Here is a 7,432-nt window from a genome sequence, read left to right as displayed (position 1 = left end):
TCAATCCTCAATCCTCAATCTTCAATCCTCAATCCTCAACCCTCAGTCCTCATTATCTGTTCTCAATTCTCAATCCTCAATCCTCAGTCCTCAATCCTCAGTCCTCAATGATCAATCCTCAATCATCAATTTTCAATCCTCAATACTCATTCCTCAATCCTCAATCCTCAACCCTCAACCCTCAATTTTCTTTCCTCAATCCTCAATCCTCAATCCTCAATCCTCAATCCTCATTCTTCAATCCTCAATACCCAATCCTCAATCTTCAATCCTCAATCCTCAATCCTCAATTCTCAATCCTCGATCCTCAGTCCTCAGTCCTCAAACCTCAATCCTCAACCCTCAGCACTCACCGTCAATCCCCAATCCCCAATCCTCAATCCTCAATCTTCAATCCTCATTACTCAATCCTCAATCCTCAATCCTCAATCCTCAATCCTCAATCCTCAGTCCTCAATCCTCAATCTTCAATCCTCAATACTCAATCCTCAAACTTCAACCCTCAATCCTCAATCCTCAATCCTCAGTCCTCAATCCTCATTTGTCAGTCTTCAATCCTCAATACTCAATCCTCAAACTTCAACCCTCAATCCACAATCCTCAATCCTCGATCCTCAATCCTCAATCCTCAATCTTCAATCCTCAATACTCAATCTTCAATCCTCAATCCTCAATCCTCAATCCTCAATCCTCAATCCTCATTCTTCAATCCTCAATACCGAATCCTCAACGTTCAATCCTCAATCCTCAATCCTCAATTCTCAATCGTCAATCCTGAATCCTCAGACTTCAAACATTAATACTCAGCCCTCAGTCCTCATCCTCAATCCACAACCCTCAATCCTCAATCCTCAATCCTCAATCCTCATTCTTCAATCCTCAACACCCAATCCTCAATCTTCAATCCTCAATCCTCAATCCTCAATTCTCAATCCTCAACCCTTAACCCTCAGACCTCAAACACCAATACTCTACCCTCAGTCCTCGTCCTCAATACACAACACTCAATCCTCGATCCTCAATCTTCAATCATCAATATTCAATCTTCAATCCTCAATCCTCAATCCTCAATACTCAATCCTCAATCCTCAATGTTCTATCCTCAATACGCAATCCTCAATCTTCAATCCTCAATCTTCAATCCTCAATCCTCAATCCTCAATCGTCAATCTTCTGTCCTCAATACTCAATTCTCAATCCTCAATCTTCAATCGTCAATACTCATTCTTCAATCCTCAATCCTCAACCCTCAACCCTCAATTTTCATTCCTCAATCCTCAATCCTCAATCCTCAATCCTCATTCTTCAATCATCAATACCCAATCCTCAATCTTCAATCCTCAATCCTCAATCCTCAATTCTCAATCCTCAATCCTCAGTCCTCAGTCCTCAAACCTCAATCCTCAACCCTCAGCACTCACCGTCAATCCCCAATCCTCAATCCTCAATCCTCAATCTTCAATCCTCAATACTCAATCCTCAATCCTCAATCCTCAATCCTCAATCCTCAATCCTCAGTCCTCAATCCTCAATCTTCAATCCTCAATACTCAATCCTCAAACTTCAACCCTCAATCCTCAATCCTCAATCCTCAGTCCTGAATCCTCATTCGTCAGTCTTCAATCCTCAATACTCAATCTTCAATCCTCAATCCATAGTCCTCAAACCTCAATTCTGAATCCTCAATTTTCATTCCTCAATCCTCAATCCTCAAACCTCAGTGCTCAATCCTCAATCCCCGATCCTCAATCCTCAATCCTCAATCATCAATCCTCAATCTTCAATACTCATTCCTCAATCCTCAATCCCCAATCCTCAACCTTCAATCATCAATCCTCATTCTTTAACACTCAATCCTCAATCCTCAATCCTCAATACTAACCATCAATGCTCAATTCTCGATACTCAATAGAATATCCTGAATTCTCAGGATTCAATACTGAAACCTCAATCCTCAACCCTCAGCCCTCATCCTCCATCGTCAATAGTCAATCCTCAATCCTGAATCTTCAATCCTCAATATTCAATCTTCAATATTCAATCCTCAAACCTCAATCCTCAATCCTCAATCCACAGTGATCAATACTCAATCTTCAATACTCAATCCTCAATCCTCAATCCTCAATCCTCAATCCCAATCCTCAGCCCTCAGTCCTCAAACCGCGATGCTCAATCCTAAACCCCAATCCCCAACCCTCAATCCTCAATCCTCAATCATCAATCCTCAATCTTTAATCCTCAATACTCAATCTTCAATCCTCAATCCTCAATCCTCAATACACAATCTTCAATCCTCAATCCTCAGTCCTCAATCCTCAATCCTCAACCCTCAAACCTCAATCCTCAACCGTCAGTCCTCGTCCTCAATCCTTAAACCTCAATCCTCAATCCTCAATATTCAATCATCACAACTCAATCTTCAATCCTCAATCCTCTATCCTCAATCCTCAATCCTCAATGCTCAATACTCAACACACAACCCACAGCCATCAATCCTCAATACTCAACCATCAATCCTCAATTCTCAATACTCAATCCTCAATCCTCAATCCTCAGTCCTCAATCCTCAATCCTCAATCCTCAAACCTCAATCCTCAACCGTCAGTCCTCATACTCCCTTCCTCAATCCTCTATCCTCAATCCTCAACCTTCAATCCTCAATATTCAATCCTCAGTACTCAATCTTCAATCCTCAGACCTCAATCCTCAATCCTCAATCCTCAAACCTCAGTCATAAATCCTCAATCTTCAATACTCAATCATCAATCCTCAATTCTCAATCCTGAATGCACAGTCCTCAGTCGTCAAACCTCAATCCCCGACACTCAGCCCTCATCCTCAATCCTCAATCCTCAATCCTCAACCCACAATCCTCATTCCGCAAACCTCAATCCTCAACCCTCAGTCCTCATCCGCAATTCTCAATCCTCAATCCTCAATCCTCAATCCTCAATCCTCAATCCTCAACAATCAATCTCCATTCCTAGATCCTCAATCCCCAATCTTCAATCCTTAATCATCAATCTTCAATAATCTTCAATCCTTAATCAGCAATCTGCAATCCTCAATCCCCAGTCATCAATCTTCAATCCTCAATGCTCAATCCTCAATCCTCAATCCTCAGTCCTCAATCCGCAATCCTCAATCCCCAAACCTCAATCCTCAACTGTCAGTCCTCGTCCTCAATCCTCAAACCTCAATCCTCAATCCTCAATATTCAATCATCACTACTCAATCTTCAATCCTCAATCCTCTATCCTCAATCCTCAATCCTCAATCCTCAATACTCAACAGACAGCCCTCAGCCATCAATCCTCAATACTCAACCATCAGTCCTCAATTCTCAATACTCAATCCTCAATCCTCAGTCCTCAATCCTCAATCCTCAATCCTCAAACCTCAATCCTCAACCCTCAGTCCTCATACTCCATCCTCAATCCTCAATCCTCAATCCTCAACCTTCAATCCCCAATACTCAATCTTCAATCCTCAATCCTCAATCCTGAAACCTCAATCCTGAATCCTCAATCTTCAGCCCTCAGTCCTCAACAAAAAGTTGTCAATCCTCAATTCTCCATAGAATATCATCAATTCTCAGTTTTCAATACTCCATACTCAATCTGCAATCTTCAAATCTCTATCCACAAACATCAATTCTCATCACTCAACCCTCAACACTCAGTCCCCAATCCTCAATATTCAATCCCCAATCCTCAATCCTCAATCCACAATCCTCAACCTTCAATCCTCAATACACAATCTTCAATCCTCAATCCTCTATCCTCAATCCTCAATCGTCAATCCTCAATCCTCAATATTCAATTCTCAATACTCAATCTTCAATCATCAATCCTCAATCATCAATCCTCAGTCCTCAATCCTCAGTCATCAATCCTCAATCTTCAATACTCAATCGTCAATCCTTAGTCCTCACTCCTCAATCCTCAATCCTCGTCCCTCAAACCTCAACCCTCAACCCTGAGTCCTCATCCTCAATTCTCAATTCTCAATCCTCAATCATCAATTCTCAATCTTCAATCACCAATAATCAATCTCCAATCCTACATCCTCAATCCCCAATCCTCCATCCTTAATCCTCAATCTTCAATCCTCAATCGCCAGTCCTCAATCTTCAATCCTCAATGCTCAATCCCCAATCCTCAAGCCTCAGTACTCAATCCTCAATCCTCAATCTTCAATCCTCAATACTCAATCTTCAATTCTCAATCCTCAATCCACAATCCTCAATCCTCAATCTTCAATCCTCAATCCTCAATACTCAATCTTCAATCCTCAATACTCAATCTGCAATCCTCAATCCTCAAACCACAATCCTCAATCCTTATTGTTCAATCCTCAATACCCAATCCTCAATCTTCAATCCTCAATCCTCAATCCTCAATTCTCAATCCTCAACCCTCAATCCTCCGACCTCAAACATCAATATTCAACCCTCAGTCCTCGTCCTCAATCGACAACCCTCAATCCTCAGTCCTCAATATTCAATCATCAATTTTCAATCTTCAATCCTCAATCCTCAATCCTCAATCCTCAACCCTCAATCCTCAACCCTCAATAATCAATCTCCAATCCTCGATCCTCAATCCTCAATCCTCAATCCTCAATCATCATTCCTCATTCTTCAATCCTCAATACCCAATCCTCAATCTTCAATACTCAATCATCAATCCTCAATTCTCAATCCTGAATGCACAGTCCTCAGTCGTCAATCCTCAATCCCCGACACCCAGCCCTCACCCTCAATCCTCAATCCTCAATCCTCAACCCACAATCCTCATTCCGCAAACCTCAATCCTCAACCCTCAGTCCTCATCCGCAATTCTCAATCCTCAATCCTCAATCCTCAATCCTCAATCCTCAATCCTCAACAATCAATCTCCATTCCTAGATCCTCAATCCCCAATCTTCAATCCTTAATCATCAATCTTCAATAATCTTCAATCCTTAATCAGAAATCATGCAATCCTCAATCCCCAGTCATCAATCTTCAATACTCAATGCTCAATCCTCAATCCTCAATCCTCAGTCCTCAATCCTCAATCCTCAATCCTCAATACTCAATCCTCAATCCTCAGTCCTCAATCCTCAATCCTCAATCCGCAAACCTCAATCCTCAACCGTCAGTCCTCATACTCCATCCTCAATCCTCAATCCTCAATCCTCAACCTTCAATCCCCAATACTCAATCTTCTATCCTCAATCCTCAATCCTCAATCCTCAATACTCAATCCTCAGGCGTCAATACTCAATCTTCAATACTCAATCCTCAATCCTCAATACTCAATCCTCAATCCTCAAACCTCAGTCCTCAAACCTCAATCCTGAAACCTCAATCCTGAATCCTCAATCTTCAGCCCTCAGTCCTCAACGACCAGTTGTCAATCCTCAATCCTCCATAGAATATCATCAATTCTCAGTTTTCAATACTCCATACTCAATCTGCAATCTTCAAATCTCTATCCACAAACATCAATTCTCATCACTCAACCCTCAACACTCAGTCCCCAATCCTCAATATTCAATCCCCAATCCTCAATCCTCAATCCACAATCCTCAACCTTCAATCCTCAATACACAATCTTCAATCCTCAATCCTCAATCCTCAATCCTCAATCGTCAATCCTCAATCCTCAATATTCAATCCTCAATACTCAATCTTCAATCATCAATCCTCAATCATCAATCCTCAGTCCTCAATCCTCAGTCATCAATCCTCAATCTTCAATACTCAATCGTCAATCCTTAGTCCTCACTCCTCAATCCTCAATCCTCGTTCCTCAAACCTCAACCCTCAACCCTGAGTCTTCATCCTCAATTCTCAATTCTCAATCCTCAATCATCAATTCCCAATCTTCAATCACCAATAATCAATCTCCAATCCTACATCCTCAATCCCCAATCCTCCATCCTTAATCCTCAATCTTCAATCCTCAATCGCCAGTCCTCAATCTTCAATCCTCAATGCTCAATCCCCAATCCTCAAGCCTCAGTACTCAATCCTCAATCCTCAATCTTCAATCCTCAATACTCAATCTTCAATTCTCAATCCTCAATCCACAATCCTCAATCCTCAATCTTCAATCCTCAATCCTCAATCCTCAATCCTCAGCCCTCAGTCCTCAAACCTCAGTGCTCAATCCTCAATCCCCGATCCTCAATCCTCAATCCTCAATCATCAATCCTCAATCTTCAATACTCATTCCTGAATCCTCAATCCCCAATCCTCAACCTTCAATCATCAATCCTCATTCTTCAACACTCAATCCTCAATCCTCAATCCTCAATACTAACCATCAATCCTCAATTCTCGATACTCAATAGAATATCCTGAATTCTCAGGATTCAATACTGAAACCTCAATCCTCAACCCTCAGCCCTCATCCTCCATCGTCAATAGTCAATCCTCAATCCTGAATCTTCAATCCTCAATATTCAATCTTCAATATTCAATCCTCAAACCTCAATCCTCAATCCTCAATCCACAGTGATCAATACTCAATCTTCAATACTCAATCCTCAATCCTCAATCCTCAATCCTCAATCCCAATCCTCAGCCCTCAGTCCTCAAACCGCGATGCTCAATCCTAAACCCCAATCCCCAACCCTCAATCCTCAATCCTCAATCATCAATCCTCAATCTTTAATCCTCAATACTCAATCTTCAATCCTCAATCCTCAATCCTCAATACACAATCTTCAATCCTCAATCCTCAGTCCTCAATCCTCAATCCTCAACCCTCAAACCTCAATCCTCAACCGTCAGTCCTCGTCCTCAATCCTTAAACCTCAATCCTCAATCCTCAATATTCAATCATCACAACTCAATCTTCAATCCTCAATCCTCTATCCTCAATCCTCAATCCTCAATGCTCAATACTCAACACACAACCCACAGCCATCAATCCTCAATACTCAACCATCAATCCTCAATTCTCAATACTCAATCCTCAATCCTCAATCCTCAGTCCTCAATCCTCAATCCTCAATCCTCAAACCTCAATCCTCAACCGTCAGTCCTCATACTCCCTTCCTCAATCCTCTATCCTCAATCCTCAACCTTCAATCCTCAATATTCAATCCTCAGTACTCAATCTTCAATCCTCAGACCTCAATCCTCAATCCTCAATCCTCAAACCTCAGTCATAAATCCTCAATCTTCAATACTCAATCATCAATCCTCAATTCTCAATCCTGAATGCACAGTCCTCAGTCGTCAAACCTCAATCCCCGACACTCAGCCCTCATCCTCAATCCTCAATCCTCAATCCTCAACCCACAATCCTCATTCCGCAAACCTCAATCCTCAACCCTCAGTCCTCATCCGCAATTCTCAATCCTCAATCCTCAATCCTCAATCCTCAATCCTCAATCCTCAACAATCAATCTCCATTCCTAGATCCTCAATCCCCAA

This window comes from Calliopsis andreniformis, unplaced genomic scaffold (genome assembly GCF_051401765.1).
Source record: "Calliopsis andreniformis isolate RMS-2024a unplaced genomic scaffold, iyCalAndr_principal scaffold0091, whole genome shotgun sequence".
NCBI lineage: Eukaryota > Metazoa > Arthropoda > Insecta > Hymenoptera > Andrenidae > Calliopsis > Calliopsis andreniformis.
The sequence above is the reverse complement of the archived record's forward strand: the minus strand, read 5'-3'. Positions refer to the sequence as shown.